At 37.4% G+C, this 26,509-nt stretch overlaps 1 pseudogene; it reads right to left on the bottom strand.

Annotated features, from left to right (window-relative positions):
* LOC141398444 (uncharacterized) overlaps nucleotides 1-26,509 on the bottom strand; it is a 266,339-nt pseudogene that overhangs the window by 90,242 nt on the left and 149,588 nt on the right.

The following is a 26,509-nucleotide window of genomic DNA, read 5'->3' as shown; positions in this document are numbered from 1 at the left end:
GGATCCGTGTTGACCTGACACATATATTTGCCGGCATCTTCCATTTTTACATTGCGTATATTCAACGTCCAGGTATTGTAATCATTGTGGGTAACCGGATAACCGATCATTGTTGGTTATCACATGTTCATGTATGGCCAAAATTGCTTTGGCATCGGCTTTAATCCAGGCAACCTAAAGTGTTTTTTTCCAAGAAGAAACATGCCGACAAAAGCAGCGGCAGCAACAACAAAAACACGAGTAGCAGCATGTTCGATGACAATTTAAAGTGATAGCCAGTGTGAGTGCAGGCCACACAATAAGGAAAGTGGGTGGATGGGATAGGCATGGGATTGGGCGAGAATTTTTTAGAAAGTAGAAGGAACGGAAGTTGAAACCAATGAGACGTGTTGAAAAATCAACGAAAGGTTGAAATATCGTTATGTGAGGACAGACACAGTGTCGGTTGTTGTCAAAGACAGGAAGATGGTGATGATGATAATTTCAGGTATTGGTGGTGGTGATGATGAAGAAAAAGATAGCATTGCGTTAATAATGATGACGTAGATGCAGGACATAAAAGCCAAAAGTTTGAGTTTTTTGCATTGTTGTTGACATTTGGCGTTTTTGGTTGGTGACCCAGACCAGTTGTCGAAGTATCAGCGTTTTGTGTGAGTTTTTCATTTGGTGTCCAACCAATAATGTCCGTTAGAGTTTCGATTTTTGTTTGCCAAGAGTTTTTAACGATTTGCCAGATGTTTTCAAATTGCATTTTGATGTGTTTTTGTTTCCAAGTTGTCCAAACCGGCGAAAAATTCCAATGACAGCATCCGCAGTTGGTTTGCGTGGCCAACACACAGTTAGCCAAAGATGTTGTTCGTGTTGTTGTCGGAGGAAGAATTTTGTTTTGTGGCAATCAACATGACATTTTCAGTGCAGTTCAGTGAAGTCATCATTGTCGCATTGCCACCATCACCAATCATGATTATGACCATTATCACAAGGCGAGCAGTAGTTGGTTGAGGCAAGCGTTTTTTCGTAATCAACGTTTATTTAGCAATTTCCGTTGTTGTTGTTGTTGAAAGTTAGAAAATCGATTTTTTGGGGCAAAGGAAAACCAAAAATTTAAGGGAATAAAGACAGAACAGAATAAAGGAAATCCAGCAGACGTTAGTTATTCCATTGACAATGCATGATGACACCATTCATCAGAACACATGGTTTTTGTTTTGTTTCATGTGTGTGTGTGGTGGAAAAAAAGGAAGAAAAAACAACAGAAACCAAACAAATGACCGACCAACACACAGAACACAAAGTCATTGTTAGTGTTAGTGGTCAAATATCATTGTCAGGCCGTTATGTGAGATGCCATTTCCATTTAAAGCCCGATCAGGATTTTTGTTTTGGTTTTGGAATTTGATGTCATCCACCGCGATTTTCAGATTCAGTTTTTGTCCACCACCAACCAACCAGCCATCCAACATCATCATCGATTATTTTGGGTTTTTTGTAAAGGATTTTGTTGTCGATTGTTGGTTCGTTTGTTTGTTCCAGGCCAAGGTTTAGCATTTCAGTATTCAATGGGTTGTTTTTGTTCGTTTTGTATCGGTTTTAGTTAATTCCAGCCATTCGTTGTCGTTATTGCAGATGGATATCAATGCCGGGATATCGAAACAGCAATTAGAGGAATTGTTGTGATTTGTTTTATCCCATTTGCAATAAAAGCCCAAATGTTGTCCAATGATGACCACCAGGAACAATTATGCACATGGGCGTTATATTTGTGGGAGAGAGAAAAAAGGATATTTTGTAAGAAAAAAGAATATTTGATTAATAAAGTTTATTGTTACCACTCATCATGGAGTTTTATTTTACACAAAAATACATTCATTCAAAAGGAAAAACTAAAAATATATTTTTCAGGATTCAAACTAAACAAGATTTTCTTATTTTGATAGGACAAAGAAAAATAAATTTTGGAATTTAAAAAATTACATAAAAAATTATATATTTTGGTGCATAACTAGGTGCTCTTTACAACTACATACTTTAATATATAACATGCATAGTAATCTCTATGGACTTAAAAGGACTAAAATTTTGAGACGTGACTCTTCAAGGACCTTATTTGAAATCGTGGGTCTCCAAGGAGTTCATATGAAGGCGTGGATCTGTAAGGACTTCATTTGAAGACATGGAGCTATTAGGACATCATATGAACCCATGGAGCCATAAGGACTACATAGGAAGCCTGGAACTATAAGGATTTAATATGACTCATGGAGCTATAAGGACTTCATATGAAGGCGTGGATCTATAAGGACTTTATATAAAGGCGTATATTTATAAGGACTTCATATGAAAGCGTGGATCTATAGGACTTCATATGAAGGCGTGTATCTATAAGGACTTCATATGAAGGCGTGGATCTATAAGGACTTCTTAAGAAGCCATGAAGCTATAAGGTCTTCATATGAAACCATGGAGCTATAAGGGCTTTATATGAAGTCATGGAGCTATAAGGACATCATATAAATTCGTGAGGCTATAAAGATTTCATATGAAGCCATGGAGGTAAAGGACAACATTAAAAATCATGGCTCCATAAGGACTTCATAAGAAACCTCGGAGCTATAACGACATCATATGAAATATTCATAAGGACTTAATATGAAACCATGGAGTTATGAAGCCACGAGTTATAATGACATCATATGAAGTCATGGAGCTATAAAGACTTCATACGAAGCCATGGGAGCTATAAATACTTCATACGAAGCCATGGAGCTGGAAGGACTTCAAAGAAGCCACGGAGCTGGAAGGACTTCATATGAAGGCGTGGATCTATAAGGACTTCATATGAAGGCGTGGATCTATAAGGACTTCATATGAAGGCGTGGATCTATAAGGACTTCATATGAAGGCGTGGATCTATAAGGACTTCATATGAAGGCGTGAATCTATAAGGACTTCATATTAGGGGTGGATCTATAAAGGACTTCAAATGAAGGCGTGGATCTATAAAGACTTCATATGAAGGCGTGGATCTATAAGGACTTCATATGAAGGCATGGATCTATAAGGACTTCATATGAAGACGTGGATCTATAAGGCCTTTCATACGAAGGCGTGGATCTATAAGGACTTCATATGAAGGCGTGGATCTTTAAGGACTTCATATGAAGGCGTGGATCTATAAGGACTTCATACGAAGGCGTGGATCTATGAGGACTTCATATGAAGGCGTGGATCTATAAGAACTTCATATGAAGTCGTGGATCTATAAGGCCTTCATATGAAGTCGTGGATCTATAAGGCCTTCATATGAAGGCGTGGATCTATAAGGCCTTCATATGAAGGCGTGGATCTATAAGGACTTCATATGAAGTCGTGGATCTATAAGGACTTCATATGAAGGCTGTGGATCTATAAGGACTTCATATGAAGTCGTGGTCTATAAGGACTTCATATGAAGGCGTGGATCTATAAGGACTTCATATGAAGGCGTGGATCTATAAGGACTTCATATGAAGGCGTGGATCTATAAGGACTTCATATGAAGGCGTGGATCTATAAGGACTTCATATGAAGGCGTGGATCTATAAGGACTTCATATGAAGGCGTGGATCTATAAGGACTTCATATAAAGGCGTGGATCTATAAGGGACTTCATATGAAGGCGTGGATCTATAAGGACTTCATATGAAGGCGTGGGTCTATTAGGACTTCATATGAAGGCGTGGATCTGTAAGGACTTCATATGAAGGCGTGGATCTGTAAGGACTTCATATGAAGGCGTGGATCTATAGGACTTCATATGAAGGCGTGGATCTATAAGGACTTCGTATAAAGGCGTGGATCTCTAAGGACTTCAAATGAAGCGTTGGAGCTAAAAGGACTATTAAGAAGCCATGGAGCTATAAGGACTCGTATAAAGGCGTGGGATCTCTAAGGACTTCATATGAAGCCATGGATCTGTAAAGATTTCATATGAAGCCATGGATCTATAAGGACTTCATATGAAGCCATGGATCTATAAGGACTTCATATGAAGCCATGGATCTATAAGGACTTCATATGAAGGCGTGGATCTATAAGGACTTCATATGAAGGCGTGGATCTATAAGGACTTCATATGAAGACGTGGATTCATAAGGACTTCATATGAAGGCGTGGATCTATAAGGACTTCATATGAAGGCGTGGATCTATAAGGACTTCATATGAAGGCGTGGATCTATAAGGACTTCATATGAAGGCATGGATCTATAAGGACTTCATATGAAGGCGTGGATCTATAAGGACTTCATATGAAGGCGTGGATCTATAAGGACTTCATATGAAGGCGTGGATCTATAAGGACTTCATATGAAGGCGGGATCTATAAGGACTTCATATGAAGGCGTGAATCTATAAGGACTTCATATTAAGGGTGGATCTATAAGGACTTCAAATGAAGGCGTGGATCTATAAAGACTTCATATGAAGGCGTGGATCTATAAGGACTTCATATGAAGGCATGGATCTATAAGGACTTCATATGAAGACGTGGATCTATAAGGCCTTCATACGAAGGCGTGGATCTATAAGGACTTCATATGAAGGCGTGGATCTATAAGGACTTCATACGAAGGCGTGGATCTATAAGGACTTCATATGAAGGCGTGGATCTATAAGGACTTCATATGAAGGCGTGGATCTATAAGAACTTCATATGAATGTCGTGGATCTATAAGGCCTTCATATGAAGGCGTGGATCTATAAGGACTTCATATGAAGGCGTGGATCTATAAGGACCTCATATGAAGGCGTGGATCTATAAGGACTTCATATGAAGACGTGGATCTCTAAGGACTTCATATGAAGGCGTTGGTCTCTAAGGACTTCATATGAAGGCGTGGATCTGAAGGGAATTCCCTATGAAGGGGTGTATCTATAAGGACTTCATATGAAGGCGTGGATCTATAAGGACTTCATATGAAGGCATGGATATATAAGGACTTCATATGAAGGCGTGGATCAATAAGGACTTCATATGAAGGCGTGGATCAATAAGGACTTCATGTGAAGGCGTGGATCTATAAGGACTTCATGTGAAGGCGTGGATCTATAAGGACTTCATATGAAGGCGTGGATCTATAAGGACTTCATATGAAGGCGTGGATCTATAAGGACTTCATATGAAGCCATGGAGCTATAAGGACTTCATATGAAAGCGTGGATCTATAAGGACTTCATATGAAGGCGTGGATCTATAAGGACTTGATATAAAGGTGTTGATCTATAAGGACTTCATATGAAGGCGTGGATCTATAAGCACTTCATATGAATGCGAATCATAATTTGCAATGCTTCCCCTTATGTTTGTTTGATTCTTTCACTGTAAACGACTATATGTATGTATATCACGTTATAATTAAGCCCTTTTCAAAATTTATTTCCTCTTAAATGTAATTTAATATACGGTATGTATTATTAAATCACATCACAAATTATTGTTTATAATTTATATATTACTTTATTGTTGTATTCATATTTATTTCAATTTGTAATCATGCAATATAGTAATTTGTTTGTTTGATATTATATATTAAATCATTTAACATGCATTTTATAAATGAACAAAATATCGTTGTTTGATATTTCACTAAATGTATGTATGTATGTATGTATGTATGTATGTATGTATGTATGTATATACAAACAACTATTAAAGTATTATTCTATCGTAGTAGATACATTCATAAATGAATACCTATATTTAAATATCATAATAATAATCAACACATAATAACAAACAACACATACATATACATAGATATTTATGGTGCATTTTTGTTTGGTTGTAACGGTTTTAAATTGTGCGCTTAAAATTTAATAATAAAAATATTTTTTATATTTTTAACGCAAAATGAAAAAAAAAAACAAAACAAAAAATTAAGGCTATTAAAATTGTTGCTAAATATGAAAAGAAGAAAGATTAAAAACATAAATGAATTATGAAATCAAAGTGCATCATTGTATTTTTATAAGTTATAAAAAAAAATTGGGGATTTAATTTTTTTAATTTGTGGCATTTTATTTGTTGCAATACTTTTAATGTTTGCATTTAAGTGATGTTTGGCTTTTATTTTTTTTTCCATTTAAATTGTCAATTATATTACATCGTTGACGGATTATGCAATGGTCGCAAAGAGGTGATGTAGGGGCGAAAAGTACCAAGTAACAGTATTGATTGAATTTACATGATAAATTCCAGGACGAACAATTGAGGGCTTAAGCATAGTGCACACTGGCCATTAAAACTGACAGTTATCGAGTTCTTTTTCGTTAATATCAAAGTATAGCTTAGTAATTATTTTCCTAATCTCTAAATAAAACATGACATATTGTATTTGAAAATTTTTGCAGTGTGTTTTTATACCCTCCACCATAGGATGGGGTATATTAAGTTTGTCACTACGTTTGTAACTACTCGAAATAATCATTGTAGACCCCACAAAGTATATATATTCTTGATCAGCGTGCAATTCTACATCGATATAGCCATGTCCGTCCGTCTGTCCGTCTGTCCGTCTGTGGAAATCACTCTAGCGTCCGAACGGATTGACGTAGGTTGATGAATTTGGGAAAATATGTTATTTTTACGTAGGACTTTTGGTATTGCAAGCGGGCTATGTAGGTCCACGCTTTCGTATAGCCCCCATACAAAATGACGCGTGACGCGTCGTCGTTTAAGGAATTTTTAAGATATTTGGCCCATTTTACCACCGAATTGGTTGTAATTTGGTACTTTGTGTCTCCAGAGGCCAAAAAATATTCCTACCAAAGTTGGGTTATATAGGTCCACGTTTTGGTATAGCCCCCATATAAGGCCCCATATAAAGTACGCGTCATTTTAATATATTTTGAATGTATAGACCCATTTGACCACAGAATTGGTTGTAATTGGTATTTTGTATCTTCAGAGGCCAGAAAACATTCCTACCAAAGTTGGGTTTTATAGGTCCACGTTTTGGTATAGCCCCCACATAATGCCCCTTATAAAGTACGCGTCATTTGAATATATTTTGAATGTATTACACCCATTTGACCGAAGAATCGGTTGTAACTTTGTATTTTGTGTTTCCAGAGGCTAAGAAACATTTCTACCATAAAATGTTTATATAGGTCCACGTGTTGATATAGCCCCCATAATACAATATCTCCCGATTTCGATATTTTGAAACGTTTTAGCCTCATTATCACACCGAGATGGCTGAAATTTGATATTTAGTCTTCTTTAGGCGTATAAAACTTTCCCCCAGGAAATTTTTAGGTATAGGTCCACGCCATCATATAGCCCCCATAGAACGGTACCTTCCGCATTTCGGTATTTTGAAGGTGTGGCCACATTAATCCACCGAAATGGCTGAAATTTGTGGTGGGAGGGTATAAAAAGTTCGGCACGACCGAACTTAACGCTTTTCTTACTTGTTTAACTTACATTGGTTCCTGTCTGTTTAGTTCAAATCTAGTAACTCATTTTTAACACCATTGCAGTTGACCAATCGAACTGGGAACTTTGCACACTTTTCAGACTTGGATGACAATACATGAATATGAAACCAAAACCAATATGGGTCCATTTTTTCTTATAGCCCCATACAGCGATATTACTCGATTTAGTTAAAATTTAGTAACTCATTTTTACCACAGTTGCAGTTGACCAATCGAACTGGAACTTTGCACACGTTTCAGATTTGGATAAAAAATACATACCCTATATAGCGGTACCACCCGATTTCAGGTGTTTAAGGATTTTGTCTTTTGGAGTTCCCAATTGTACAAAAACTTCCCCACCAAAATTGTGGATAATGGTCAGGTTTTGGTGTAGCCCCCATATAACGATACCACCCGATTTCAGGCAATTTAAAGTTTTTATCTACATTTCCGCCTAAATTGACTGTAATTTAGTTATGAACTTCTCAGTGGTCAAAAAAATTATTAACTAAAAGTTAAAATAAAAATAATTAAAGAACAAGTAAAAAAGTATCAGTCGGCTTTGCCGACAGAGGTATACCCTCAGCCTGTGCAAATTGAAACAATTTTTTCACGAAAAACTTATGTATTTAGGGGGTTTCACAATGTTGATTAGCATTAAAGTTCAAAATGTTGCGGAAAAGGTACTTAAAGGAATGGACCGACATAGACCATGGGGGTGCCATTGGGGATTTTAACACCCTTCGGGCTGTTTTCTCAAGAAGTATGGACTTGCCCCTTTAACAAATTTTACCATCGTAATTGAGGCAGCGAATGTAAGTTGCTTCAACAAAATCAAAGTGATTCAATAGCAGTCTTAAAGTGAACTTATCCAAAATTTTGTGTGGGAGGTACGAGGTGGAGTGGACAAATATAGTCCATATTCGAACCTGATCTATATCTGGTAGATATTATGAGAATGTGTAAAGTATGGACCACATCGGTCACTCCCATCAAGAGTTATCGTGCGCACAATTTTTCCAAATATTTTTGAACTTTTGTGGGGTAGGTACCTGAAGGAGTGGACCGATATTGCTTATGTTCGAACTTAAACTATGTTTGGACAAAATATTACAAAGGCCAAATGTTGGACCCAATTCAGCAGATCCGTTGGAGAGTTATCGTGCGCTTCCACCCATAAACATGGTGTCATAGGGTTTGTTTTCAACTTTCAGGCTATTTTTTCAGTAAGTATGGACTTGCCCCTGAGGAAACTTGTACCTTCGTATAGGGGACAGTGAATACAAGATGTTACAACAAAAACCAATGCGATTCGAGAGCAGGTCCTTAAATGAACTTCCCGAAATTTTCTGTGGGAGGTACTCGAAGGAGTTACCGATTGAGTCCACAATAGAACCTCATCTATGTTTGGTAGAAATTTCACGATGTGCAAAGTATGAACCAATCGGTTACTCCCTTCAAGAGTTATCGTGCGCACAAATTTTCCGAACATTTTCGAACATTTATGGGGGAGGTACCGAAAGGAGTGGACCGATATAAACCCATCTTCGAACTTAAACTAAGTTTGGACAAAATATTGCGAGAGCCAAATTTTGGACCAAATCGGTTCATCCGTTCGAGATTTATCGTGTGCACCAGCCAGCCAGACAGACAGACGGACGTACATTGCTAAACCGATTCCATATGGTCTGAAACACATTTCGTTCCAAACATAACTTGGGGTCTAAAACAAGCCTGCTCAGACACATACAACACATTTTGTAATTGTGTTGGTTTTGAAATACACAAATTTCAATTTTCCTTTGTCTCTCTGTATACTGTGAGAAATATCGTAACAGTTTTTTTTTATTTTATATTTCAAAATATAGAGTAGAATAATTATTTTATTTTGACCAAATGTGACTGTTGATGTTATAATTTGTTGCAAATCAAGTTCGTGACAAACCAAAGTGCGTTGACAAACCAAACACTCTAATTTGCCGTAAAAATTTTAGGCAAATAAAAATTCGTATTCAGTATCTTCATTCATTTTTTCAGTGTACGCATATAAATTCATAGACAAATTCGAAAACAGAACCTTCCTCATTGAATTTTCAATAGAGACTGATTTTTAATTTTGAAAATATTCAAAACAAAAACAAAAGCTCTCTTTTTAAATTGTGTGTGTGAGAAAATTGACACACACCGACAGCTCAGGTGCGCACCTTGAGCAGGCCTGGTCTAAAACCATTATTTCGATGAGACACATTTTGCCCGTATGAAAGTTTATATACCCTCGTTAGCATAAATGCTGAGGGTATCAAAACTTCTCTTAAGCCATAATTTCATACTTTTGTGGGGGAGTAATTAATGCAGAGGTTGTAATAGATTTACATAAATTTTTGGTAGGATTTTTTCTAGCCACAGCAATGAACTGGTAAAATTTTCTCTTCGATTGCACAATAAATGTGGGCTTTAAATCAATTTATTGAAAATTCACCTTTGGCCCCATACAAATTACTGTGGAAACTTTGAGGCCCCAGTGGCACGTTTTAACATTATTCGGATTGTGCTCAAACTTTGGCAATCTAAAAATCTAACAAAACTAAACACTTTAGAAGGGTGCCGAATAAAAAAATCCGGCATCGCATAAAAAATCCGGCCTAAATACTGAGGGTATTTACACTTTGATACGACCAAAAATGTGCCTGTGTATGTTTGTACGATATCCGTTTCAGACAATTTCGAGTAGATGTCCGTCCGTCCGTCTGTCTGTCTGTCTGTCTGTCTGTCTGTCTGTCTGTCTGTCCGTCTGTCTGTCTGTCCGTCTGGCTGGCTGGTGCGCACGATAACTCTCGAACGGATCAATCGATTCGGTTCAAATTTTGGATATCGACATATTTTGTCCAGATTCGATTTAAGTTCGAAGATGGGCCATATAGGTCCACTCCTTCAGGTACCTCCCCCACAAATAATCAAAAACCGTCGCAAAACTTGTGCGCACGATAACTCTTGAAGGGAATAACCGATTTGGTCCATACTTTGCACATCGTGTAATTTCTACCAAACTTAGATGAGGTTCCAATATGGACTCAATCTGTCCACTCCATCGGGTACCTCCCACACAAAATTTCGGAAAAGTTCACTTTTAGGACCTGGTCTCGAATCGCTTTGATTTTTGTTTACCCAAGTTGTATTCGCTGTCCTCTATACGACACTGTAAGTTTCATTAGGGGCAAGTCCATACTTCCTGAGGAAATAGCCTGAAAGTTATAAAAAAACCTATGACACCGTGTGTAGTGGTTGGAGCGCAAGATAACTCTCGAACGGATCTGCCGATTCCGTCCAAAATTTTACTTTCGTAATATTTTGTCCAAACTTAGTTCAAGTTCAAAGATGGATTATATCGATCCACTCCTTTCGGTACCTCCCCCACAAAAGTTCGAAAATGTTCGGAAAATTTGTGCGTACGATAACTCTAGAAGGAAGTAACCGATTTGGTCATTACTTTGCACATTATGAAATTTCTATCAGACTTAGTTGAGGTTCCAATATGGACTCAATCGGTAAACTCCTTCGAGTACCTCCCACACAAAATTTCTGAAAAGTTCAGTTTAGGGCCTGCTCACGAATCTTGGTTTTTGTTGTAACATCTTGTATTCACTGCCCCCTATACGAAGGTACAAGTTTCCTCAGGGGCATGTCCATACTTCCTGAAAAATAGCCTGAAAGTTGAAAAACAAACCCTATGACACCATGTTTATGCGTGGAAGCGCAAGATAATTCTCGAACGGATATGCCGATTCCGGCCAAAATTTGGCCTTCGTAATATTGTTTCCAAACTTAGTTTAAGTTCCTAGATAAGCCATATCGGTCCACTCCTTCAGGTACCTACCCCACAAAAGTTCAAAAATATTCGGAAAAATTGTGCGCACGATAACTCTTGATGGGAGTGACCGATTTGGTCCATACTTTACACATTCTCATAATATCTACCAGATATAGATCAGGTTCGAATATGGACTATATTTGTCCACTCCATCCCGTACCTCCCACACAAAATTTTGGATAAGTTCACTTTAAGACCTGCTATTGAATCACTTTGAATTTTTGTCGGTCCATTCCTTTAAGTACCTTTTCCGCAAAAATTTTGAACTTTAATCCTAATCAACATTTTTGTCGGTTCATACGACCAAAATTATGAAACACCCTAAATACATAAGTTTTTGTGAAAAAAGTGTTTCAATTAACCCAGGCTGAGGGTATATCTCTGTCGGCAAAGCCGACTGATACTTTTTTACTTGTTTTAAACCATCTTAAGGTACACAGTTCGGGGTTATATCTTGGGAGCTGTTTGTAGTCAAAATCACGAGAAATATCAGCTATTAAGTTTTCAATACGATGCGAGAAGTTGGCTTAGACTTGATTTAAGCGTAAAAGTGGTGAACTTTCATGGAGGAGGTAAATGAAGGCATGAATGGTCTGACATGCTTTATCATAGAACTTAATCTATGCTTAGGGTCTCTTCCTTAGACACAATGCTTATGCCCATCAACCAATAATTTAATTAAGCGAAGTTTTTATACCCTCCATCATAGTGTGGTTAGTATATTTTGTTTGATTTTCTGTTTTCTGTATATATATTCTTGATCAGGATAAAATTCTAAGACGATCTAGCCATGTTCGTCTGTCCGTCTGTTGTAATCACTCTAGCGTCCGGAATAATTGAGATAGAACGCTAAAATTTTGCACCCGAGTTTCTTTTTTTCCATAGGCAGGCCAAGTTCGAACATGGTTTTGGTATAGCCCCATATAACAATTTAAGCCATTTTGAGGATTCTATCTACATTTTTCACCAAACTAGCTGACATTTGAGGTTCTTAATGGACTAGAACCTTCTCCAATAAAATGTTCAAAGATTGGTCTACGTTTTGGTATAGCCCCCATATAACGGTAGCTCCCGATTTAAGGTATTTTGAGGATTTTAGCTATATTTTCCTCCCAATTTACTCCAATTTGGCACTTGGAGTGTCAACCTATCAGAGTATTTCATGGTGGAGGGTATAAAAAGTTGGGCACGGCCGAAGTTACCGCTTTTTCTACTTACTATTTGAATGTTTTTTGTGTGATACACGGAAGAGTTGTATGATATATATTTGATATATCCTATAAAACTGAAACTCTTTTAAATACCCTAGTGGATTTAGAAATTTAAACAAATTTTTGTTTCCAGTTTTCAAAGTATCGTTGGTGATTGCTTTCGACCTGCCGATTCGTTGGCTTTTGTTAAAATGAATTTCGCCAACTTATTTTGTCGTTGTCGTCAGTGGTGTTATCGCAAAACAACAACGACAATAGTACGCCAAAAAGCTGTAGATGCAAATGTCAAACACAAACAACATGGTCAACAGTACTACAGAATGAATTTGCATTTATCATTGTCCTAAACGGGTTCAAACGCACACACAAACGCAGACACACGAATTCTTAGTATTCAACGACTCGTACTACCTATTTGCTGGCCTATAATAGAAGCAATGGATATGAGGGTGGAGTGCAAAGTTTGTGTTTTTTTCTATTTAAAAAAATTTAAAAAATATTATCTAATGTCTTATTAAGATAATAGCAACAAAAATATCTAGCAAGTATTTAATTTATGTAAGGACCCATCACATTTCCCAAACACATTTCCGAATATGGCTTCTACAACAAGAATTTGTCGTTGTAAAATTCTTAACATAATTGTCGCAATCGTTTGTTTACAATTGACACAATTTTAAAAACATCAAGACAAAAACTGCAACATTACGTTTTAACCTATACTTCCGTTATATCGTATATCGGCAACTCGTAGCTAACCAGATAATGCAAGTCTGATCTTCACATCACAGGACATCATCATCCATACGCCGGTATACATTCACAATCCAATTGTTGCATTGAAACTGGTTAAAATTGTGTCCTGCTAACACTACAAAAAATACAACAGCAACGCATCTGGACAATTGCATTGGAAGTTAACAAATATGTTTTCGTTGTTGTTGTACAAAGTGTTTGCCGAATGCACTGTTGTCCTGGTTGTTCATTATTGGTAGTCATCATGGCGTTTTGTCTAACAATTGAACGAAGAACAATTTTTAACTTTTTGTTACTGAATGTGTGTTTCCTTATTTAGCTCATTACTGCTAAAACTGTTTGCCGGGTGGGGACGGGATGGGGGAAAGTTTTGTTTATAGTAGTACGTGCCTGTTTTTGGGTAGTTGATTTTTGAGTGAATTGCTAAAGACAAAGGGTGACAATTTTGGACTAAGGGCGTATGAAGAACATTTTGGGAAGGAAAATAATTACGTATACGCCACTTGGCATACATTAATGTTTGTTCAAAGTCATCAACAATATGGTGGTAAAGATGATATCGAAAAACAGTAAAACCTACGAAAATATGATAAAGGATAATCTTGTGTAGAATTTTCACAGCTACAACATTTTCTTTAGACCGATTTACATAGGACTTGCAGTTTCCAAGCAAAATCGTGAAATCCTAAAAAACCCCTAAAAATGTGAATTTAAATCACGATTTATTTGAAAATCCCTCCGGCGATTTTTTCGTTTCCTGATATTTCTCATCTATGAGCATTGTAGTTTCAGAATCTGCAAAAACTTCCCACGTGTAAGCACCTTCCATTTAAATTTGGTTAAGGCACACCGTGCCTTTTGTGGCCCGACGTTGCCTGTGGGCAATTTTGCCTGTTTGTGGATGTGTATTTCCCACATCGTTTGAGATATTTTCATATACTAAGTGGGTGTCGGTAGGTTGATCTGAGAAGAATAAAAAATGATAAGAACTTTTAAATAAATAGCAAAATTGGTTAAGTTATGCCTGTTTAAATATAAGAAGTCGAGTAAGATTTTGGACACAAAATATACTAGTGATTTTTTAAAATGCACTAAAGTGTCAAATGAATTGAGTATTTTTTTGAAAAATCTTACTGAGATATTGATCTAATAAAAGTAAAAAAGTAGTAATTGTATTTGTATACCCTCAGCATTTATGCTAACGAGTGTATATACACTTTCATACGGGCAAAATGTGCCTCATCGAAATAATGGTTTTAGACCCCAAGTATGTTTGGACGAAATGTGTTTCAGACAACTTGGGGTCGATTTAGCAATGTCCGTCCGCCTGTCTGGCTGGCTGGTGCGCACGATAACTCTCGAACGGATGAACCGATTTGGTCGCAATATTTAGTCCAAACTTAGTTTAAGTTGGAAGATGGGTTATATCGGTCCACTCCTTCCGGTACCTCCCCCACAAAATTTCGAAAATGTTCGGAAAATGTGTGCTCCTGAAGGGAATAACCGACTTGGTCCATACTTACCACATCGTTATATTTCTACCAAACTTAGATGAGGTTCCAATATGGACCCAATCGGTCCACGCCTCACAGTGTCACGACCGTGGCCAAAAATGGTAAAAACTAAATACTTCGTTGAACAAATTTATTGATGGGGAGTGATAGAAAACATATTAATTAAGAAGAATCTGAATTTTGGTACTGATACGTGAAGTAGTTTTTGCTATATGAGGATTTAAATCCGACAGTTTTAGTTAATACGTATTTTTGAGTGTTTTTTCTAAAATTAATAAATTATATTATGCGTTAATATTTAAAATTTAAAAGTAACGGTCGCTGCAAAAATGGTTCCTAAGTTCTCTTGGGATGTTATAAACTTGGCTACACCTTTGTTTGCATGTAAATATTAATCATATGGTGTTTACATTTACCCAAACATGTATTACTAAGTTTATTAATTTTCTGAAGCAAATATTAAATTGAGTGGAGTGGGAAAAAATTGTATAAAAGTGTATATCGATATTTTTTGCTGTATGAGTAGTAAAAAGTGAGTACTTCAAATATATAAAGGTCCCAGCTGCAGAGGTTTGCAGACGAATGTGTCACATCTCTTTTTCAGCGACCACCTCACTGAGAGGATACCCCCTTTTTTAACAAATCGTTTTGCGGTGTTGGCTATAGCCCGAAAACGAATGAACCGATCATCATATATTTTTGTGGGCTTATTAAGTACCTTATAGTCTTGCTTTAAAACGAGAGAATTTTAAAAATATCAATTTTTAAAAAAATTGTGAACAGCGAAAATCAAAATTCGATTTTTGTACAAAAAATTGACCGTTTTTTGACCCCTAATCGGTCAAAAAAATTTTTTAAAGGAAATTTCTCATATATAGAGACTAGAGTTATATATATTTAATATGCTCACAAACAATATGAAGACTAAACACCAAATTTCAGTCATATCGGGTGGATATTAAGGCCACAACACTCAAAATACCGAAAATGAGGAGGCACGGTTCTATGGGGGCTATAGGAAGACGAGGGCCTATACCGACATATTTCTGGTGGAAGGTTATAAGTCCCCCAACGGAGGCTTAATACCAATTTTCAGCCATTTCTGTGTGATAATCAGGCTAAAACCTCCAAAATACCGAAAATCGGGAGGTACCGTCCTATGGGGGCTATATGAAAGCGTGGAACTATGCAGACAAATTTCAAGGTGAAGGTATAATGCCCCCTACGAAGACTTAATACCAAATATCAGCAATTTCGGTGTAATAATAAGGCTAAAATCTTCAAAATACCGATAATCGAGAGGTACCGTTGTATGGGAGCTATATCAAAACGTGGACCTAAGCCCGCAATTCTCTGTTGGATTGTTTGATACCTCTGCCGAAGACTAACCACAAAATTTGAATACTTTCGGTTGGTCATTGTGTCTAAAACATTAAAAATACCGAAAATCGGGAGGTACGGTTCTATGGGGGCTATATCAAAACGTGGACCGACCAACCCAATTTTTTGTCCTGAAGATTGTAAGTCAATAATAGGTACGTGTACCAAAATTGATGCACCTACGACAACTCCTTCTATTTTTGGCCACAGTTAATATGAACTCGCGACATTGTGCGATGGCCTACCAGCCGAAATATTCAAAACCAAAGGCGACACACTGATAAGGTGTATGCATCACCTAGTTAGCAGGAAGAACGGGTACCCGACGAGTGTAACCTGAGATAATACTGTGTGCTCAAATTACAGGGGTATAAGTGTGCTTCCTATTGTTTATAAGATAGTCGATAGCCACAGCATACTCCACTCAACTGGCCCAACTGCTTAATCAAAGCACTCCTCGTCCCGATAACATATCAGGACAATGACAAAACATTGCCCACTCCATGCAAACAGCCGAAAAATCAGTACTTGGTTACCAGAGACCTCCACCAAGGAATCCATGGTATGATCAGGAATGTCAAGCTGCTACCGCAGAGAAAAATGCAGCATATAGAGCTACTCTACAATCCGTAGCAACGCGTAGCACGAGAGAGGTATCGGGAGAAAAGGAGAGAGGAGAAACGTGTTTTCCACAGGAGAAAGTGGGAGATGGAAAAGCGGGAGTGTGAACATATCGAAATGTGCTGTAACCAGAATGAAGTCCGAAAATTCAAGCATCAAACTGATGGCTTTGGTACAGGAACATCCTCCTGTAGAGACCAGCAAGGTAATTTGGTAACTGATATAGATAGTGTGCTCAGCATATGGAAAGAACATTTTTCAAAACTGTTGGTATCCAATAGCTGCTAAGACGGCGAAGATACCACAGACCCAATCCTAGAAGATGGTATTGAATGTATACCACCCGGCCAAGATCAGGTAAAGATAGCAATAAACCGGCTGAAGAATAATAAGGCAGCAGGAGCTGATGGCGGCAAATCCTGGAGAAGACCTAAGAGATGCAGATCGACACTTACCACCTTTTTGTCGATTATAAAGCAGCCTTCGACAGCCCGCTGCGTTCAAAGGTATTCCAAGCCATGTCTGAATTTGGTATCCCCGCAAAGCTCATCGGGCTTTGTAAACTGACTTTAACTGGCACGAGGTTATACGATAGGCAAACGTCAAAAAAGTGGCACAATCTACACCACTAGCCATATGTTACTTGCCTATGCTGATGATATAGACATCATGGGACGATCAATAAACGAAGTAACTGATACATTTATGAATGTCGAAGGCGAATCTGCTAAAGTGGGTCTGGCGGTAAACGGTGAGAAGACCAAGTTGATGGTGTCGACGCGCAATGCGTCCATTGATCTCGGACCAACTGTGGAAGTTGGTTCCTATAATTTTGAGGTAGTAAAAGACTTCGTCTACCTCAGCAACTCCGTAAACACAACAAACGACATCAGTTGTGAAATAAAACGAAGAGTTGTATTGACCAACAGATGCTACTTTGGTTTAAGTAAGCAGTTTAAAAACAAAGCCACATCTCGTCAAACAAAAATAACGCTCTACAAAACACTGATACTACCCGTGCTGATGTATTGCTCCGAAGCCTGGGTACTTGCGCAAGCAGACATGGCAGTGCTTGGTGTGCTTGAGAGAAAAATTCTTCGAAAGACCTACGGACCAATCTACTTTGACGGTGAATATCGACGTCTCATGAACCACGAGCTGTATCTGCTATACAACGAGATCAACCAACGCAATCGCTGCATCTCGATACGTTTAAGTAGTATCGAGATGCAGCGATTGCGTTGGTTAGGCCATATAATAAGAATGAGTGATAATGAACCCGCTAAAAAGGCGTATAAATTCAAGCCACATGGTGGTGCACGCAGAATTGGGAGGCCAGAGAATAGATGGCGCCAACAAGTGGATGAAGAGATGACAAGGCGCGGTATTCCGAAATGCGAAGCGAAGCGATCTTTTCTTAGTTCGGTCTATGGAACAAATATTCTGTAATGGGCCAGCTAAGTAAGTAAGTAATGAACATTGCTGTTTCAGAATCCGCAAAAACTTTCCAGGTGAAAGCGGTTTTCACTTAAAGTTAAGGTGCACCCTGCATGACATTGTTTTGAACTTCTATATCCCAAAAATGGTAAAACCTACGAAAATACCATTAAGGTCAATCTGGTAAAGAATTTTCACAGCTACAACTTTTGCTCTAATCCAATTTCGATAGGAGTTGCGGTTTCCAAGCAAAACCGTGAAAACCTAAACAAGCCCTACAAATGTAAACTTTGACAGCGATTTATTTGAAAATCCGGCCGACAACTTTGTTCCTTTTCGATTTTTCTCATCTGTGAACATTGTAGTTTCAGAATCCGCAAAAACTTCCCAGTTCTAAGCACCTTTCATTTAAAATTAGTTAAGGCGCATCGTGGATATAAAGACTATATGTAAATGTTGGTTCGAAGATAGGCCATATCGGTCCACTCCTTTGGTACCTCCCCCACAAAACTTCAAAACTTTTTGCTAAAATTGTGTGGAAGATACCTCATAATTTTCACATCGTAATATTTCTGCGACACATAGATCAGTTCCAAATATGTACTATATCGGTACACTGCTTGGGGTACCTCCATCACAATAGTTCAAAAATGTCTCTAAAATTGTGTGCACGATAACTCTCGAGGGCAGTATCCGATTTTGTCCATAATTTGCACATCGTAATATTTCTACAAAACATAGATCAAGTTCAAATTTGGACTATATTCCTCGAGTACCACCCAAGCAAAACTTCTGAAAAGTGAAGTTTAAGAGATGCTATCGAATCGTTTTGATTCTTTTTGGAACGTCTTTTATTCACTGCCCCCATTACGACGGTACCCTAAAGGTGTTAAAAAATCGTATGGTACCATGTGTAGTGGTTGGAGCGCACGATGACTCTCGAATGATTGAACCGATTTGGTAAAAAATTTGGCATTTGTAATACTTTGCCTAAACTTAGTTTATCCAGGGAGATGAACCATATCCGCCACCTCCTTAAGCTACAAAAGCTCAAAACTCTCGAAGCATCAACCGAGTTTGTCCATACTTTGCACATGGTCATATTTCTGCGAATCTTAAATAAAGTTGGAATATGGACTATATCGGTATTTTTGGTTAAGAGCAATTTATGGTCTGTGCGAAAATCATTTGGAAATGTATATTGATATTACTCCTTGTGGTCCTGTTTATATGTTTTTCGTGGCAAATTCCATGCATCCTAGCACTGGATTGTGGATTTAAAAAAAAAATGTGGAGGAACTGAACAAGACAGTAAACGTGGATTTTTTTAAAGAATTTTTGGAGGAACTGAACAGGGCAATATACGTGGATTTTTTTAAAGAATGTTTGGAAGAACTGAACAGGGCAGTAAATGTGGATTTTTTAAGAACTTTTGGAAGAATTTAGCAGTGCAATAAGAATGGAATCCTCAAAGAATTTTTGGAGGAACTGAACAGGGCAATAAACGTGGATTTTTTTAAAGAATTTTTGGAGGAACTGAACAGGGCAATAAACGTGGATTTTTTTAAAGAATTTTTGGAGGAACTGTACAGGGCAATATACGTGGATTTAAAAAAAAAAAAAAAAATGGAGGAACTGAACAGGGCAATAATCGTGGATTTTTTATAGAATTTTTGGAGGAACTGAGCAGGGCAATAAACGTGAATTTTTTAAAGAATTTTTGGAGGAACTGAACAGGGCAATAAACGTGGATTTTTTAAAGAACTTTTGGATGAACTGAATAGGGCAATAAACTTGGATTTTTTAAAAATTTTTGGAGGAACTGAACAGGGCAATAAACGTGGATTTTTTAAAGAACTTTTGGATGAAATGAATAGGGCAATAAACTTGGATTTTTTAAGAATTTTTGGAAGAACTGATCAGGGCAATAGACGTGTTTTTTTTTTTAATGAATTTTTGGAAGAACTGAACAGGGCAGTAAACCTTGATTTTTAAAGAATTTTCGGAAGAACTGAACAGTGCAATTTTTGGAGGAACTGAACAGGGCAATAAACTTGGATTTTTTAAAGAATTTTTGGAGAAACTGAACAAGGCAATACAGGTCGATTTTTTAAAGAATTTTTGAAGGTACTGTACAGGGCAATAAACGTGGATTTTTTTTAAGAATTTTTGCAGAAACTGGACAGGACAATGAACGTGGTTAAAAAAATTGGACGAACTGTACAGAGCAATAAACGTGGATTTTTTTAAAGAATTTTTGCAGGAACTGAACAGTACAATTAACGTGGTTTAAAAAAAAAAAAATAAGAAGAACTGTACAGGGCAATAAACGTGGAATTTTTTTAAAGAATTTTTGGAGGAATTGAACACGGCAATTAACGTGGTATAAAAAAATGGAGGAACTGAACAGGGCAATAAACGTGGTTTTTTTAAAGAATTTTTTGAGGAACTGAACAGGGCAATAAACGTGAATTTTTAAAGAATTTTTGGAGGAACTGAACAGGGCAATAAACGTGAATTTTTAAAGAATTTTTGAAGGAACTGAACAGGGCAATAAACGTGAATTTTTAAAGAATTTTTGGAGGAACTGAGCAGGTTGACTGACTGAAATGAGGGCGGGAGGGCGTGCTATCTATCGAAAATAAATAACTCCCAAAATAAGATCCACTTTCAAAATGGACTTTGCCGATGTATTCCTTCAGGTACCTCCTCCGCAACACTCTTGAGCTTTGATCTAAATATATTTTTGTCGACATGTTCATACGTCCAAAAAAAGCCACAAAATCTGAAATCCCCTTAAAAAGGATTTCGATTGCGTAGCTGGTATTAAATTGCACATTGTTAATAGATGAATGTGTAAATTCACTCTGAAGGTATATTTCTGTCGGCAATGCCGACTGATACTTTTTTACTTGTTTTACTTTTTTCTACTTTTCTGAATCATCTTTTTATACTACACCCTTTACTTAATGCACAGGACTTCTGTTTTCATAACATGTCCTTTTCAATTGTACAATTTGAATTGTTGCTCAACTTAATTTTGCATTTGCTTCGACCATTTACACTCTGGCGCACACACACACAGACTCTTACTTGCCATAAACGTCGGTGACACTCTAAACAACAGTACATATGTATGTATATTTGTAAGAATTTTAAAATTTTGCAATGTTTACTTCTCTCTCTGGCTTCAAAATGTGATTTCGTAGATGTGTGAGTTTTGTTAACTCTACCAATCTAAAATGATAATTTAATGCCTTTGCATTTCCTTGCATTCGTTCATCCATTCATTTATGCAGTCAAGTAGTTGTATTTACACAACTATACACTGACATATGCGTATAAAAACGTTTGTAACGTACATACAGAATATGTGTGTGTTTGATGCAGCACCGGGCCATTTGTTAGTCTTTCTATATTATGTGGTGTGTCTGTTCTATTCATTTCGGCTTTCTAAGCCATACGCATTTTAATATTTGGCTTAAAACTTCAATGTTTTGTGTATATTGTCACCAAAAATGCCCAAAGTTGTAACTAACAAAATAATAATTGTACAGGAGAAGCAAAAAACGTTATAAAATGAAAAACTTTTTTATGGAATAATAATCTTATGAAGGCGATATTATTAATCATATACGAATGGGAGTAAGTAATGAAACCAAAACGCCGAAACGCTCGGTTTTAGGGTCCGTCATTATAACAAAATCTGCAATGTTATACCATTTTCCGAAATGCCTTTTCTTGAAGAGGATCGTTATTTTTTAACGTAGAAGCTTGAAATTTTGCAAGAGCGTGTATTATTTTAGTCTTACTTTTTTTTGGATATACAACTTCAGGCATTTATGATGACGATATTAAAAAAGGCTGAGATTTTGAAAGGTCATTCTATGAAATATTTGTATAAAGAGAAGTAGTACAAAGGGTCCTATAAGTCATGAAAGCTTTTTAGGTCAGCCCTGTATTATAATTTAAATATATCACTAATATTTCAAAATAAATTTTAATATTTTTTAATTTTGTGTATGAAAAATGTCTATGTAGTGCCCCATATCAAGTCTCGATATGCAAAAATGTTTCGAAATAATTGTGTGTCTGTTTGTTTGTGTAACCCAAAGTTTATGGTTATGTTAATTTTTATTGTGTACAATTTTTACATGGACCACTGCCAATGTTGAAACTACACTTCCTCTCTCATAAAACATGTCACTTTGCACACCCATCTCCCCTACCATCACCCCTGCTAATCAAAGGAAATAACCAAAGTTTTGTTTGAAACTTTATAATTATCAAAATATTTATATTGTACTCTGTGTATGTGCGTATATGCAAGTTGCAATTTGCCCTAGTGCGTAAATAATTTCAAAGGAACAATGTATTTATGCATACAGTTGTGTATGGACGTGTGTGTATGTGTGTTCTGTTTCAAAAACATAAATATGCTGATTGTTGTACTAACACATCCGCTTGCAAATTTTGACAGTTTCAATACTTTAAGCTTAATATTTTTGTTGTAGTAGCTGCTGCTGCTCCTGATTGTTGGACGATAAAAGAATTATTTAAATTTAATTTAACCCAAATTAATTGAAGGTAATTGAATGTTTTGTATCGCAGTCTACCTCTTTGTTTTTGTCGCTGAGATTAGGATTTATAGAATTAAATAATATGTTATAATTGTTGTTATCACTTAATACCATAATTTTAAAATAATCAAACGATTCAATGGAAAAGTATATATGTAATTGGTAGTCACAAATAGAATATTGATACACAGCTGTTTTGTGGAAAACAAGTTAAAAGAACTTTTACAACTTTTTTGAAGACTCACATTCCTCTAAGCATATAGAGCTAAATTTTATAATTACGATATTAATGTAAATAAGCAAGATTTGTTGTTGTAGCTTTACGCCAGTGTCAACAATTTAAAAAAAAGACAGTATGCAGTACTGTATTGCCATGAAGAAAAATGGGTTATCGTCACCGATTTAGCTTTTATGTTCTACAAATGGTCCAATGAAGAAAGGTAGAACAGGTTATGAAAGACTGGTGAAATGCAACCAAGTAGCTACGCCCGGTTTTTTGTCAAAATTACTTTAATTGCAATAGCAATAAGTTGCTGTCATTTGGCGGATATTTTAATTTTGGTAGATATTTCAATTGGGTGACGTAGGGGATGGAAGATACCAAGCAACGGCTTGACCGGCTTTAAAATGTCAAAGCCCAGGATTTATCTTGGTCCCTCTTTCATCTCAAGTGTACACTGACCTCCCCGTGGTGTCACCTGGGGAACTGCCTTTAACACCCGTTAAAGGTAGTGAACTAACATGTGCCTCGAGTTCACCCATAAGAACGTTAAAAACTTGGGTTTGGGCGTCGGGTTAGTTACCCTCTCCTAGAAAAAACAGCCTACAATGAAAAAACGAAAGAAAAGAAAAACATACCCCTCTAAAGTTGACGAACCCCGCAAACGTTTTAAGGACCATGATCTGCAAATCTACACCTGGAATGTTCGCACTGTTTATAGAGAAGGTGCAGTTTACGCATTGACAGATATACTTGAAAAGTACTAGGCCGACATTACTGCCATACAGGAAATACGATGGAACGGGAAAGGCGTCACAACAACACCTAAAGGTGACGCACTGTATTATAGCTGCCATGACATAAAGCATGAGTTTGCTTGCGGATTTGTAGTTGGTCGGAGGTTAAAACATCTGGTCTCCACTTCACCCTAGTGAATGAAAGACTCGCTGCAATTCGATTAAAAGCAAAATTCTTCAACATCAGCTTTATTTGCGCTCATGCTCCCACTGAAGACAAGGACGAACAGACCAAATATATATTTTATGAGCGCTTAGAAGAAACATATCACCGTTGTCCTGCCCATGACATTAAAATTATACTAGGCGATTTTAATGTCAAAATTGGAAAGGCCCAACAGACGGGAAATGCAGTCTTCACAGTGAAACATCTGACAATGGTATGAGGCTGATAGACTTTGCAGCTGCAAGAAACATGGTAGTTAGCAGTACCAAATTTAAGCATATCGATATTCATAAGGGCACCTGGCTGTCGCCAGATCAAAGAACAAAAAATCAAATTGATCACGTTGTGATAGATGGAAGACATTCATCGAGCGTGTTGGATGTGCGCTCGTTCCGAGGAGCAAAGGTACGTACCAGATTAAACGTAGCAAACAAAGTGCGAACAGACACAACACGGAAGTTGGATATCGGTAAGCTGCAATCACAACAGATAGTCACAGGATATTCTACTCAACTGGCCTAATTGCTTAATCAAAGCACTCCTCGTCCCGATGATATATAAGGACAATGGCCAAACATTGCCCACTCCATGCAAGCAGCCGCAAAATCCATACTTGAATTCCAGAGACCTCCACAAAGGAGTTCATGGTATGACCAGGAGTGTCTTGCTGCTACCAAAGAGAAAAATGCGGCATATAGGGATACTTTACAACAGGGCTGAGCAAATTGGAGAGAGAGGCAAATTTAAGGGAGAATTAATATTTAATTTTTCTTGATGTTTCATTACTTATTTCAACATTTTTTAAACATTATTGGTGTTTAAAATCATCCACAATGCAAATTATTAAAATATATAAATAAAAAAATTGCATAAATGTTTAATTATTCATGGTTCACAAAAATTAAGAGTACGTTTTCACAATTTGCATATGTGCTAGCACACAGGCGTGCTCACCCCTGCTTTACAATCAGTAGCAACGCGTAGCGCACTAGAGAGGTATCGTGAGAAAAGGAGAGAGGAGAAACGTCTTTTAAGCAGGAAAAAGAGAAAGATGTGGAAAAGCGGGAGTGTGAACATATCGAGATGTACAGGAACAGAATGAAGTCCGAAAATTCTACCAAAGAGAGAAACATCAAACTGATGGCTTTGGAACTGGCACATCCTACTGTAGAGACCATCAAGGTAACTGATACAGATAGTGTGCTAAGGATATGGAAAGAGCATTTTTCCAAACTGTTGTTATCCAATAGTAGCGAAGTCGACGAAGATATCACAGATCAAATCCCAGAAGATGGTATTGTATGTATACCACCCGGCCAAGATGAGGTAAAGACAGTAATATACCGGCTGAAGAATAATAAGGCAGCAGGAGCTGATGGCCTACCAGCCGAGCTGTTTAAAAACGGAGGCAACACGCTGATAAGGTGTAAGCATCAGCCAGTTAGCTCCATCTGGCAGGAAGAACGCGTACCCGAAGATTGGAACCTGAGCATCCTGTGTCCCGTCCATAAGAAAGGAGATAAGACTTTATGCTCAGGGATATTGTGCGAACGACTAAAGCCCATGGTCAACGAAATAATTGGATCATACCAATGCGGCTTTAGACCTAGCAAGTCCACCTTTGACCAGATATTAATCTGCGGCAAATCCTGGAGAAGACCCAAGATATGCAGATCGTCACCTACCACCTTTTTGTCGATTATAAAGCAGCCTTCGACAGCCCGCTGCGTTCAAAGGTATTCCAAAGCATGTCTGAATTTGGTACCCCCGCAAAGTTCATTCGGCTTTGTAAAATGACTCTAACTGACACAAGATCTTCAGTTAAAATAAGAAAGATCCTCTCCGAAGAGTTTTGTACCAGAAGAGGTTTTAGGCAAGGGGATAGCCTTTCGTGTGATCTTTTCAAAATCCTGCTAGAAAAGGTTATACGAGAGGCAAACGTCAAAAGAAGTGGCACAATCTACACCAATAGCTACATGTTACTTACTTATGCTGATGATATAGACATCATGGGACGATCAGTAAAAGAAGTAACCGATACCTTTATGAAGGTCGTAGGAGAATCTCCTAAAGAGGGTCTGGCAGTAAAAGGCGAGAAGACCAAGCTGATGGTGTCGACGCGCAATACGTCCATTGAGATTGGACCAACTGTTGAAGTTGGTACCTATAATTTTGAGGTAGTAAACGACTTCGTATACATCGACAGTGCCGTAAACACAACAAACGACATCAGTTGTGAAATAAAAAGAAGAATTGTATTGGCCAACAGAGGCTACTTTGTCTTAAGTAAGCAGCTTTAGAACAAATCCACATCTCGTCAAACAAAAATAACGCTTTACAAAACACTGATACTACCCGTGCTGATGTATGGTTCCGAAGCCTGGGTGCTTGCGCAAGCAGATAAGGATAAAAATCTACGGACCGATCTGCGTTGACGGTGAATATCCACGTCGTATGAAACACGAGCTGTATCTGCTATAAAACGACATCAATATAGTT

Source organism: Musca autumnalis, unplaced genomic scaffold (genome assembly GCF_047663935.1).
Source record: "Musca autumnalis isolate F117 unplaced genomic scaffold, ASM4766393v1 scaffold_3, whole genome shotgun sequence".
Classification (NCBI taxonomy): domain Eukaryota; kingdom Metazoa; phylum Arthropoda; class Insecta; order Diptera; family Muscidae; genus Musca; species Musca autumnalis.
Note: the sequence above shows the minus strand (reverse complement) of the source record. Positions and strands in the feature narration are given on the sequence as shown.